Raw genomic sequence first — 14,265 nt, 5'->3', positions numbered from 1 at the left:
AATATCTTGGATTACCCGCTATGGTAGGTGCAGACCGGAGTGATTTCTTTGAACACTTTTGTGAGAAAATTAAGAAAGTCTTAAAAGGGTGGATGGAGAAGCAACTCTCTAGGGGGGGGGGGGTAAGGAAATCTTGTTAAAAGCAGTAGCTCAATCCATACCTGTGTTTGCCATGCCAGTTTTCTACCTGCCAAAAGGAGTATGTAAAGATATTATGGATGTCATTGCTCAATATTGGTGGGGAGATGATGAGGAAAATAAAAAATGCATTGGTTCTCGTGGTGGAAGCTTTATACACTACACCACAACACTCAAAGCAGCGCCAAACCATCTGTCGGCATAGGTCACCTAAGGCGACAGATTTAGTGCGGTAAAGAATTTTCCCGACAAAAATGAGCTGTCTAGTCCTGCCGGGAAATGCCTTTACCGACAGATAAATCTACACCGACACACATTATGACAACGCTGATGAGATCTATCCCGACAGACATTTCTACACCGACAGATGCTACAACATCGACAGATCATCTGACAATGTGCTATCCCGACAGATATAGAGATGCCCATTGTTATGCCGACAGTTAAGCTGTCAGTGTGATATGTCGACAGAAAGTGCGATGCCCAATACTTCTGCCGACACATTTGCTGCCACGGTTCTACATTTTAGCACTAATGCAAATACACCATATTTTTACATTAAATCACATTCATAATATTTCATTCATGTTCAGTACACAATGCATATACAAACAATTGCACTCCTATTCATCAAAAAATGTCATTCATCCATACCATACATTCATTCAACATATATAAAGATTCATTTGTTTTCTTCGCTCAAGTTAGCTACAACCATCAAGCAAATACATAAGTTGACATACAGAGACAAGTTGCGAAATTTGATGGCTAAGATCCTAAGAGACCAGATGTTTGATCACATGACCACTACAAAATATTATGGAAGAGACCAAGTCTTCGATCACCAAGCCAACATCAACCTCCGTATGAACAAAAGGTGTCAACATGCTATTTTTTGCCATTTGTCCCTGCAAAAGAATGTACTGCCTTGTTGGATAAAAGCACCAAATAGGCATAAAATGAAAAACCTTTACACACTCTATGGAGCCTTTGAAGAAACAATGGAACTCTATCACCGGGGCATGTCACCTTTGAAGAAACAATGGAGCTCTATCACTAGGTATAATAACAACATGAAGATAACTAATGTCTGAAGCAATAAGGGACATGGTCAATCTTGATGTGAAGTATCCAGTAGTTTCTGCATAAGGCAAAACAAATCTAGATGTAAGCTGAAACATATGCCAGCATATAAAGCATTAAAATGACAAATTAGTTTGTGATGTAAATAAGTAGCGTAGGATCTAAAATATATACCAGAATATATTAGCAATGCAAATAATAGAGCTGTCAGAATTACCAACAGCCAGTAGTTGAAGTTTGGTAATAATACAATGGCATTCCTGACATGACCGGTGACCCTATTTTGGACGGTTAAATATGTAAATAGCAAGCAAACATGAAAGAAACAGGGAATGTATCAATGCATTGTTTCTTTTGCTATATCATGTCTGAATAGAGATACTAATTTTTGGACAGCAAGCTTGAGGTGATCGCTGCTCCCAAACTGCCCAGTAAAAAAACCACAAATAAATACTCTCTGGAAAGCTTAAGATGTACACCACAACTACTTCTATTCGGAGACTAACTCAAAATTCAACGTGTACCAAACAGATGTTTAACCCAAATCTTACTACACCATAACTATTATGAGGTGACTGAACTGCTAGTTGAAACTGCGACTAATGCTGGAGATGTTGTATCCTATCCACCCACTATGGCCAGAGTGTTGTAGTGGCCTAAACAAACTGGTACTGGTGTACTTCTGTTCTTATTGTAACTGGAGAATCCCCTACAAGTTTAACCGTGCTACCTTGGCGAAAGCTCAGGCTATCTGCAAATATATAGTGGCTGACAAGTAGGCCGTCTTACCTTTTTTATTGTCTTGTTTTTTTAACTACCACCACTGCCTTGCTGATGGCTGCGAGGCAGCTGATGCACATGTCGTTGGGGTGGCATGTGGGTCGCGTTGTGTGTAGTTCATGTGCACATGCCAGCTCACGCCAGATATATCACCTGGACTGAGGTGAACACAAAATATTCAAAGTTTAATTTATTAAAGCAACGAGAATTACTATGTTTTTGCTACGTACGGATGCGTACGCGTCCGCTTGCATCCCTACAAATAGATGGTTCCACCCCGCTACCACAAATAGTGCATAACCCAAGCGAACCTAAAATTGTACGTGAAGAATGTGTCTATATAGCCAGGCAGGGCGGAGTGCGCCTTTCTGTGTAGTATACTTAGGAGTGACACAAACAGGATGTGGTCTGGCTGAAACAACAAAACTTTTAAACTGTCAGAATGTCTTATTAGTTAACTAGAAAATTTTCAAGTTGTTAACCCTGAGCATTTTCCTGTCAGCAAGTTCAGTAGCTCGACTGAACAGTTATGTTGCAATTGAGAATGGAATATTTGCATATATAGAAGCTCCCTTCGTACCACTGAACATATAAGATGTAGTAGATTAGAAACAAACTTACTTATGTTTGCGGCTAGATCTTTATCTGTACTAACTCGAAAAAACATGGCACAAAGGATATTCCAAAAGAATGCTGGGCAGGGAAACAAAATTCAGCTTTTTCCTGAGGCGACTACACAGGGTAGTTTTGCTAGCATTAGTTCCATACTTCCATGATAGTTGTTCCAGAAGTGCACAATGATGCTTTACTAGCCGGAAAAGAAATAACACTTTCTTAGTTCACTCACATAGTACTGAATTCAGAATCAAATTGGCAGCAGGCGTGCAGCATCAATATCAAAGTGCCATGTAGACTATTAGCATAAGCAGAATTTAGCTGCTATAGGTTTCACATACTAACAATTAATTAATTTGTATAAATTTCACATTTGGTTCTGTTGGTTAGTACACTTAGCTACAAAAGGTATGGTTGCTTTGAGAAGTAACATAGGAACCTTACCATTGCCAACCATGGTATAAATATTTTGTCTGAAAACAATGAATGAACACTCTTTTTTCTATTACTGATCTAATTGTTGATAGAGAACACTGTATGCTAATATAATTAAGAAACCATCTGATTCATGTGCTTATAATGCATAATGCAATTAACTAGATGCATGTTACTTTCCAGTACGTATATGAACCACAATTCCTAGTATAGTCGTAGAGAGAACCACTCATTTTAGTCTAGTGACATGTACTTCCTTGGGACTGGATCCAGTTCGTGATATGTGGCGCATTTTGTGTTCTTGGTAAGAAAGCAGAAGACAGGGCATTGTTCTTCTAAATGGAGGAAACTAGCGCAACCTCACCCTTGCCAGTCTTGGCATGCCCAACCGGTCCGCGCAGTGTTCCAGCCATCTTAGGTGAATTCTTAACATCAAGAATGCTAATCTTTCTGGTTCTTCCTGCAAAGGGAAATAGGAAGACTGAGACCCAATCATTTCAAAGGTAGTAGTAATTAGTAAATACTAAAACCCTGAGACTGAATGCTGAATATAAATGTGATAAGAGACAGGCCTGAGAGGTTGAGCTCAGCTACAAGCATAGAGTCCACGAGCTTCAGAACATCCCCAGAAATAGTCAAACCTCATTAAAGTTGAGATCAATTGCAAAGTTCTACTTATGAGAAGGAAGCTAGCCTGAACTAAAACCAGTAGCATGTTTCTAGATAGGCACGTCACCCATGGAAGAGCAAGTGAAATATAATGCATCTCGCTGAATCCACAAAACACCCAGGCCAAGGCATGGTGCACAAATCTACTAATTGTCGTGCAGTCTTATAGAAACCATTCTCCGAAACAACACATGTTGCAGAATACATCCCAAATCAACAACAACAAAAACAACATTATAATAACATGATGGTACTAATTGAGAATGAAGACTTGCAACATAGCTAAGTGAATAAACAATGTAGACGGGACTAGAAGAATTATAGAAACATATAATAAGATAGTATGTAACACCGGTTAGTAAAATATATATACTTCAATCTGTCCTGAAATCAACTAAATACTTAATTTACCCTAATTATAAAATGAGAGATGGATGGTCTGAAATCTCCAATCTCAAACAAACTGACATGATCTTGTTCAGTTCATCGTTGAGCCATCAAGAATCATGGGCAATCACATTCATGGAGAAACAAGAAATAATCTATTAAGCAGAAAGGGGAGAGGGGAGCCCTGCCGATGGTGGAAGTGGGATGGCGGGGCGGAACCCCTAGATGCAGAGGGCTGGGTGGCTCCTCGGTTGCGGACGGCGTCACCCTGGGTTGGATCGAACCTTCAGGTGGCACTGCCGGTAGTCAGAGAAGCAGAGGCGTGAGCACATCGGCCTGAATCTTACCTACAGCGACCTGGATCTTGAGGAAGTACGGCGGGGCTGCTCAGCGGAGGTCGACTCCATGCTGGCGGTTGGCGGCGTGGCTCCTCGACGGCGGCCGACTTGACTCCTTGCTGCGGGCGGAGGAGGGGCTCCACTGCAGACGATGAGGCGGCACCTTGGGCTTGGACCGTGGGGAAGAACCATGTGGTAGAAGCAAGCTTCGGGAGGCGCCGCCGTGTGACGACCGAGGAACCCTGGGGAGAGGAGGAAAAGGGGATGAGAGAATCCAGATCGTATTTCATTTCCTGTTTTTTCGAGGGGTAAAGCAAATTTTATTACTCAAAAACCACAGAGAGTGGGATACAAGACCGATCATGGGGATCGCCAAGCTAAACATGGCATCCCGGACCCCTTCTAGTGGAGTATTTTGCTAGACTGTGTGCTTCATAATTTACAGCACGACTCTCGAAAAAAAAGAACATTGAAAAAAAGTAGATCTAAGATTGATTTCAGCCACAATGGCCCCATACTTTCCCCTGCTGCTTGAATTAATATCAACAACAACTTGCTTGCAATCGGAGGCAACTATGAAGTTGTTTATGAGTAAATCCTCTACAAGACATATTGCTTCTCTGCAGGCCACCGCTTCCAATGACGCTGGGTCATCCACGCCTTCCAGAACAAGAGCTGAGCTCCCAAGATAATTTCCACTCGAGTCACGGCACACCGCAGCGGCTGAACCGCCCCTTCCTGGCCTGACTGCTGCATCAACATGTATTTTAGCAAAACTCGTATTTCATTTCCTGCCTCTCTTGTTTGCGGCCACCGCTTAAGTACAAGTCCACCCACACACACGCTGGCCACAAGCGGCCCATTACATCCACTGGTCTCTGGCCCATACACTCTCATCCCCTATCTAGTCCACTGATGTACTCACATCAGGTGTGACATTCGCCCCTCCTTGAGCGGAAGCGCTGTCTTCATCCCAGCAAGGAGCCGTTGGGTAACGGTGACGCAGCACGGAGTAATCTTCCCAGGTTGCAGAGTCTGGCGACAATGAGGACCATTGGACTTGAACCTGCAGCACCGAGGAGTTACCTTTCTTGACGAGGCGACGGGCGAGGATGGTAACTGGCTGCAATGGAGCAGCAGTGAGGTCTGGAGTGCGTGGTAGCTCGGAGAAGACTGTAGAGTAATCTGGTGTGAACGGCTTTAGCTGGGATACATGAAAAACCGGGTGAATGCAGCTGTCCTCTGGAAGTGCCAACTTGTACGCCATGGTGCCGATGCGCTGCTCAACGGTGAATGGCCCAAAGAACTTGTATGCCAACTTGGGGCAGGGGAGGTTGGCGACAGTTGATTGAGTGTAGGGTTGTAGCTTGAGCAGAACCTGTTCTCCCACTTGAAAGGAACGCTCAGAGCGATGCTTGTTGGCCTTCTGCTTGCACTGATTCTGCGTGCGTGAGAGCCGGGCACACAGCCTTTTGTGGTGCGTCGCCCAGTCGAACTCTAGTCCTGCATCTTCAGGTAAGTTGGTGGCCAAGGTAGGCAAACCTCCCAGGTTTGGTTCCTGTCCATACAATGCTTGAAATGGTGAAGTGTTGAGGGAGGAGTGGTAGGTTGTGTTATACTAGAACTCCGCGGTTGACAGCCACTTGCGCCATTGCTTGGGTGTCTCGTGGACAGCACAACGAAGATACATTTCAAGGCACTGATTCACCTGCTCACTTTGCCCATCGGTCTGAGGATGGTAGGCCGTGGAGTAACTCAATTTTGTACCAGCAGCATCAAGTATTGCCCGCCACATTTTACTGGTGAAGACACTATCTCTGTCAGGGATGATGGAATGGGGCACTCCGTGCAACTTGATGATGTTGTCCCAGAAGGCACGCGCGACGGTAGTAGCGGTGTATGGGTGACGAAGTGGCACAAAGTGCGCATACTTGGTGAACCGGTCGACGACGACCATGATCACCTCGTATCCATCGGATGTCGGCAATCCGTCGATGAAATCCATTGTCAAATCCTTCCATGGCTGAGTGGGTATTGGTAGTGGCTGAAGCAGACCCAGCGTCTGAATATGTTCAGACTTCACATGTTGACAAACTGTACACTGTCTCACGAAATCTTCCACGGCCGGTTTGAGACCATGCCATGTGAATTGTTTCTTGAGGCGTTGATAAGTGGCCGTGGCTCCTGAATGTCCTCCCACCGCGCTCGCGTGAAACACACTGATCAGCTTGGTCTAGAGGGAAGTGTTCGCTCCGATCCAGAGTCTGCCATAATGGCGAATCACCCCTTGGTGTAGCTCGTAACCTTGGTCATCTGGACTGCACAGGGCCAACCACTGCAGCATGGCTTGCGCGTCGGGATCTGTCTCATAAGAGTTAGCAACCTCTTGGAGCCATTGGGGCTGGCAGACGGACAGTGCTTCGACATACAGTAAGTGGCCGACGCGGGACAAGGCATCAGCCACGCCGTTGTCTTGGCCCCGGCGATATCTGAAGGAGAACTGTAACCCCACCATTTTTGACATAGCCATGCGCTGAAGCTTTGTTTCCAACTGTTGATCTCCCAAACTGCACAAACTTTTGTGATCAGTGATAATGACGAAGGGGGCTCTCTGCAGATAGGCACGCCATTTGTCAACGGCCATGATGACAGCGAGAAACTCTTTCTCGTAGATGGACAGACGCTGATTGCGGACCCCCAATGCTTTGCTGAGGTATGCCACTGGGTGACCATCTTGGACCAGCACCGCGCCCACTCCGGTGTCGCAAGCATCCGTTTTGATGGAAAACGGGCGTGAAAAATCCGGTAGTGCCAAGACCGGGTTATTGACCATAGCTTGCTTGAGGAGGTCGAAGGCGACCTGGGCTTGTTCAGACCAGAGAAATCCCTTCTTAGTGAGCAGCTGTGTGAGTGGCTTGGCGATGATCCCGTATCTTGGAACGAACTTGCGATAGTACCCAGTGAGACCGAGGAATCCCCGCAGCTCCGTGGCATTCGATGTGAGGCTGGGCAAATGAGCACTTGGATTCCTTGGCGTACGGTTGATGTTGTCGCAAGAGAGTCAACACCGTGCGCAAATGCTCGACATGTTGCTGCAATGTATGACTGAACACCAGAATGTCATCCAGAAAACTTATGACATACTTACGGTACGGTCCAGAGAGGAGAGCATTCATGAGGCATTGGAATGTTGGAGGTCCATTTGTGACTCCGAATGGCATCACGCGGAACTCGAAGTGCCCGTGATGAGTTTTGAAGGCCGTCTTTGCTTCATCACCCACCCGCACGCGGATCTGATGATAACCTGAACGCAAATCAATCTTGGAGAAGAATGCCGCACCCGCCAATTCATCCAGTAACTCGTCGATAACCGGAAGGCGAAATTTGTTCTTGATAGCGACTGCGTTCAATCTTCGATAATCCATGCAGAATCGCCAGGATCCATCCTTTTTCTTGACCAACAGGACCGACGCAGCAAATGGGCTCATGCTATGGGTGATGAGGCCCTTGCGGAGCATTTCAGCAACCTGTCGCTCGATCTCATCTTTTTGCAGTGGCGAATACCGGTATGGTCTGTAGTTGACTGGTGTTGTGCCCGGTTCCAGAGTGATGGCGTGATCGTATTGTCGACAAGGAGGTAATGTGTTTGGCTCCTCGAAGACATCACGAAAGTCTGTCAGTATCCGTTGGATGATCGGGGGAATAGGTTCTTCTTGAGGTGATGCAGGGGCCTGAATTTCCAACAGAGCCGCGCCCTAGATTTCGTTGGCCTCCTGCAGTTGCCAAAGCATAGCAGCATCCATTGCCGCTAGCGTAGGCTGCTCCTCTGTGCGCACACCGAAGAGCTGTACCGTGGTTCCATCCTTGACGAACTCCATCGATTTCAGATTCCAATCACATTTCATTGGGCTATACTGAGCAAGCCAGTCGACTCCCAGTACGGCATCATACATGCCCAACTCCAACAGGTGCATATCAGTGGCAAAGTCATGACCCTGAATGGTCCAGCGGAATTGGGGCGCCATAGCTATGCCGGCATCTTGGTTGTCGAAGTCGCCACCCGCTCAGCAAAAGCCGTGCTGACGAAACTGTGTGTACTGCCGGAGTTGACGAGTAACAACATTGTCTGTCCGCCCACAGTAGCGCGAAGTCTGATGGTTTCTGCTACTTCTGTGCCCTCTGCAGCGTGCGCTGACAGTAGGCAGCACGCGGCGTCAGCTGATTCATCTAACAGCTCCAGGGCGCGCACTGCATCATCTGACAGAACCTCTCCATATTCCCCAACCTCAATGGTAAGTAGCTGAGCTGATCACTTACACTGATGCTCTCTAGAGTACTTCTCGCCACAGCGGAAACACAGGCCATGCTGGCGCCTATAATCCCGTAACTGCCGCTCTCTGCCGAAGTCATGTACCGCTTGTTTGGCTGCGGCGATCGGTTTGGGTGGGTTCCCCACTGGCACAATGGTTGTAGCTGCCGGTGAGCGTCCCGGAGTTGGTGCAGAGTGGGGCAGTGGAGGTGGTCGACCTGCTGGCAATGGTCGTGACTTGGGGTGCAGATTTGCGAACTCCTCCTCCTGAATTCTTGCAAAAACTGTGGCACGGGTCATGCTGTTGGTGCTTGAAGGCGTACGGCAGCGCGCAACTCATCCTTAAGGCCCAGCAGAAATTGTGTGACAAAAAATTTTGGACTCAAGGTTGCATCCAGAGCCAGCAAATTGTACATGAGAACCTCAAATTGCTGCCTGTACTCCATCACGCTTCCAGTCTGCCGCAATTGCAAGAGGTTGTGCATCAGGGACTCAAACTCGTCTGGTCCAAACTCCTCCTCAACCGCGTGCCTGAACATATCCCAGCGGAGAACCGGATGTTGTTGCCGAAACGCGCGTAACCAGAGTGCAGCATGCCCTTCCACATAGAGCGCTGCGGTGGTCACCCAACTGTGCTCCGGCACGCGGTAGAGCTCAAAATATGCCAGGCACCGATCCAGCCAGACGCGCGGGTACTCCCCATCGAAGCGAGGGAAGTTGTGATTCGGTGGCTTGGTGAAGTAATCCTCGCGCGGTTGTTGGTGATGAGCGCGCTCTGGTGGTGGCAGCTGCTCTGGTACTGGCAGCAGTGGCGGTCCGTCATTGATCAGACGGGCGCGCAGCTGGCCGCTAGTCAGCGCATGCGGCTGTGGCAGCGCGTTCGGAGGTGGAGCGACACGCGGCTCCGGTGGCGGCGGTGGTGGTGGTGATGGCACAGTCGTGGTCGGGTTGTCGACGTCGGATCTGGCGGAGAGGGCCGACGAGGGCGAAGAGGAGGCCCCCTTCCGCACGTCATCGACCTCGGTTTGGGTGAGGCCGATTTGCTTGGAGAGGCTGGTGAGCTCTTGAGAGACCTTGTTGTTGAAGGTGGCCTGCACCTCCGCGCGCTTCCCCGCCTCCGCACGCTCCTCATCGAAGCGCTCCAGCAGCTTCTCCAAGAGGGCCGAGAGGTTGGTTGTCTGATTCTCCATGGCGGCCATGAGATGCCGCGTCTGCGCGGAAACCTTGGATGGCGTCGTTGCGCCCGCTCCGAGCAAATCGAACCCCGCACAGGATTTCGCGCGAATTCACCGAAGCGAATCCGCACCTGATGCGGTGGGTGTTACCGATTTACCAAGAGGATGTGGGGCGACGACGCGGATCGACAGCGGAGAAGAAAATTTCGTGGCCTCTAATACCAATTGTGACGACCGAGGAACCCTAGGGAGGGATCGATCGCACAGGGGAAGGGGATCGGGTGAGAGAGGAAGCAGGTAGGTGAGTAGAGGAGGAAAAGGGGATGAGAGAATCCAGATCGTATTTCATTTCCTACCTCTCTCGTTTGCGGCCACCGCTTAAGTACAAGTCGACCCACACACACGCTGGCCACAAGCGGCCCATTACATCCACTGGGCTCTGGCCCATACACTCTCATCCCCTATCTAGTCCACTGAGGTACTCACATCAGGTGTGACACGCCAGTGATGGGAGAGGAGGCGGCGTGAGCAAATCGACAGGCAGGTCAGGTGCGGTGGCGGCGGCAGGTGACCTAGGTTTAGGTGGGAGTGTGGCGTGGAAGAAAGGGATAAGATGGGGGTGGGGGATTGAGCGGACCGGGAGGCTTGCAGTTTTGGAGTGTCTCGTGTGCAGCTTGTCCCGCGTGGCCCGAAATAAGTGGGCCAGACCCAAACATACGCCGACACTCTTTCTGTCGCAAAGTAACAACGACACATATTCTAATAGCAAAAAACTTATACCGACACATAGTATGACCGCAAAGCGGTCATCCATTGCCGACAGACAGATCATCGAAAGACAAGAACAACATCAACAATTAGGGTGTCGGTATTGTTACGAACAGATAAAGTGTCGGCAATGTACACTTATACCAACAGATGCATGTCGTTATTGTGGTGTCGTGGTGTAGTGATATACCAAAGTGTGATGGGGGTTTAGGTTTTCGTGACCTACACTCTTTCAACTTGGCGCTGCTTGCAAAACAGTGTTGGAGATTGATTCTAAACCCGGAGTCTCTTTGTGCTTGAATTTTGAAGGCGAAATATTACCCCAATACAGATTTGCTGCATGCCGGGCCAAAAACTGGGTCTTCATTTACATGGCAGAGCCTGGTAGCAGGTTTGACTACATTTAAAAGAGGGTATGTTTGGCGACTCGGATCGGGTGAGAACGTAAGCATATGGAATGATCCATGGATTCCCTCCAGCCCGGACAGGAGAGTTATAACTCCTCGGGGAGATATCTTAGTCTCACGAGTGGTAGAGCTAATTGATCCGGTTACCTCACAGTGGGATGAACAATTGATACGGGATATTTTTTATCCTGTGGACGCTACTAGAATTCTGCAAATACCACTCAATTTCCAAGCATTTGACGATTTTATTGCATGGCATCTAACAAAGCACAGGAGATTTACGGTTAAGAGTGCATACCATGAACAATGGTCGCATAAGTATAGAGGTCAATATCTTCCAAACTCATCGTCAACTAGTACCATGCAAGCAGCGATCTGGAAGAGGCTATGGGAGCTTCAAGTGCCACGGAAAATTCAAATCTTCCGTTGGCGGGCATTGAGAGGAATCATTCCAGTTAAATCCATTCTCGCTAATAGACATATACCTGTCGATGGTGCATGTCCAGTGTGCCATCAGGGGGCGGAAGACCTGCGTCATGTGTTGTTCAAATGCGATTTAGCAAAGAGCCTATGGGCCGGGCTGGGTCTATCAGAGCATATTGACTTTGCTGTACAAGTAGACAGATCGGGGTCAGCGACCCTGGAATTTCTGCTGCTGGAGTCAGACCAACCTCTGCTAATGATGCCAAATTTGAAGAAAATGGAGGTGATCGCAACCGGATGCTGGTACCTCTGGTGGCTGCGTCGACGACACACTCATCATGACTCTATTCCTCCTATCTTCAGGTGGCACATGTCTATTCTCGCAATAGTGAAAGATTATACAAACTCTGCGATGCAGAAAGGGACTTTTGATGGAGCATAGGTAGAAGAGACCCGAGCCAAGGTTCATAAAACTTAATGTTGATGCTTCATTCCATGTGGATGAGGGAGCAGGCTCTGTTGCAGGTGTGCTACGAGATGATAGAGGGAATTTCATCGCAGGTTTTTGTAAATTTATATCATTGGCAGCAGATGTTGTGACTATTGAAGCAATGGCATTACGAGATGGATTATTTCTGGCGAACTCCTTGGGTTTCAACAGAGTAGAAGCGGAGTCAGACTCGTTGAACGTCATCAACTGCTGCCGAGGACAAGATCAATGGTGGGATGCAGCTGCAGCGATCTTCGCCGAGTGCATAGACTTGTCAACATCAATAGGAAATGTCATCTTCTCTCATTGTTTTCGCGAAGCAAATTCAGTTGCTCATGAGCTAGCAAAGTTTAGTTTTTGTAATAAATGTAATGACAATTGGACTAATGAACCTTCTGAGTTCTTAGTTAGCCAATTGGTGAACGATGTAACTATTGTTTGAGTTTAATAAAGGTAGCCATGATGGCCTTTCTAAAAAAACTAGAAAAATTATAAATAAGAAGAAATGCTGACAAAATTATTTAGTTTTATAGTGTAAAAAGCCACAACCGTTAGATCAACTTTACAATTGAAGAAATTACCACCCATATCATCTTCTCTAAATTACCCACCATTGCCATTAAGTAAAACTGATGCCCCAAAAAAATTGCCACACGTCTAGCTAAACAAAATCATGTGTCCAGGTCAAAAGAAAACAATAATCATCCATCCAAGTTCAAAAAAGGGAATCATCATGTCTAGCTAAATAACGTGTCCATGTCAAAAGAAAAAAAGAATCACCCATCTAAGATGAAAAAAGAATCATCTATCATTCGTCTTGACCGGTGCTCAACCTGCATCAAGAGTTAGTTGTTTGACCATAGGCCCTTACCGTCTCGCGGGGTTACCTCGGCTATTAAGACTAAATATTCGGACAAAAGCATTTTTCAGAGTTTGCGAATTACAGCTGCATTTTTGAAATCGCCAGAATTGAAGTGGCATTTATCCAATGATAATTTCTACTGTACATCATACCGCCCAATATAATGGGTAGTATTTAGCTGATCCAACGGTGATGTGGATCAAACAAATTGTCGCTTTAGGGCGTATTGGCAATTCTATATGCAATGCACCGGCTCAAGTCCTCCGCCATCCCGACGCAGCTGCAGTCAGTGCATGCACAAATCAACACAAAATAGCTTGTAGGCACGAGCGGCTGCGCCTACAACCCACGTCGCCACTGATCCCTCGGGCTGCCGGAGCGATGAGCTCGTACTGGCGTGGTTCAAGCGCAAGTGGCGGACTCATGATCGCAGCTCAAGAGCATCAGCACCTCCTGTGGAGGCTGAAGTGATGAGAACTGCGACATCGTCGGAACCCGATGAAGCCAGCTGCGATATCGGCGCTGCTTGACTTCTTCGGCGACAACCTTGTATGCTTTGGCCCGACTCCGACAGAGGCCCACCTCATGGAGTTCACCGCCGACATGGAGGCCCTTCTTGACCCGCCGGGCATGGACGACAGCAACGAGGAGGCATGGACGTGATGGTGGCCGCGAAAATGTTATACGGAACCATGGTTCAGCCTAACCTACGCTCGACATCATTGATCTCTGGACACTTTTCATAAGGATCCGTGCATGATTGATTAAAAAATGCATGATGGGAGCTGTTTGCATGTTAAACAATGCGTGACGCGGATCCACATGTAACAGGATGTTAAATCGTACAGCGTCGACCATAGGTTCGGCTGAACCATGGTCCAGAATCACGGCTCTCATGCTCGACATTGACTTTCGACTATGGCTTTCCTCAGACTACAGTCGCGACGCCACACACCATATGAGAAACGCAGCAACAACGGTGCCAGTGCCGACCTTCATCTCCTCCCGTGGAGCTAGCCTCGAGCCCTCAACCTCAATCCAAATTACCAGGCCATCTTGGATTACTTCCGGCGCGGTGACGATGAAGACGAAGTAAGCTGACTGTTCCTGCCCCAAGCTGTACGACGCAATAAACGTATGTAGGTTGAACGTGCACGTGCACAGCATCCTGCAGGTTGATCGCTTCCGTTCGCTAGATCGATTCCGGCTGACATAAGCACACATGAATCTGCTTGCATGAATCTGCCTATGTGATTGATAAACTACCGAAAATGCCCTCAAGTATTGGCTAATTTGGGCCCTCTAACCATAAAAATGAACGGTTCAAATTATCTTGATATACCGTAAAAGGTCTCTATCATAGTTCTCTCGTTTTAAGGGTATCCT

This window comes from Triticum dicoccoides, chromosome 7A, assembly GCF_002162155.2.
Source record: "Triticum dicoccoides isolate Atlit2015 ecotype Zavitan chromosome 7A, WEW_v2.0, whole genome shotgun sequence".
NCBI lineage: Eukaryota > Viridiplantae > Streptophyta > Magnoliopsida > Poales > Poaceae > Triticum > Triticum dicoccoides.
This window is presented reverse-complemented; position numbering follows the sequence as displayed.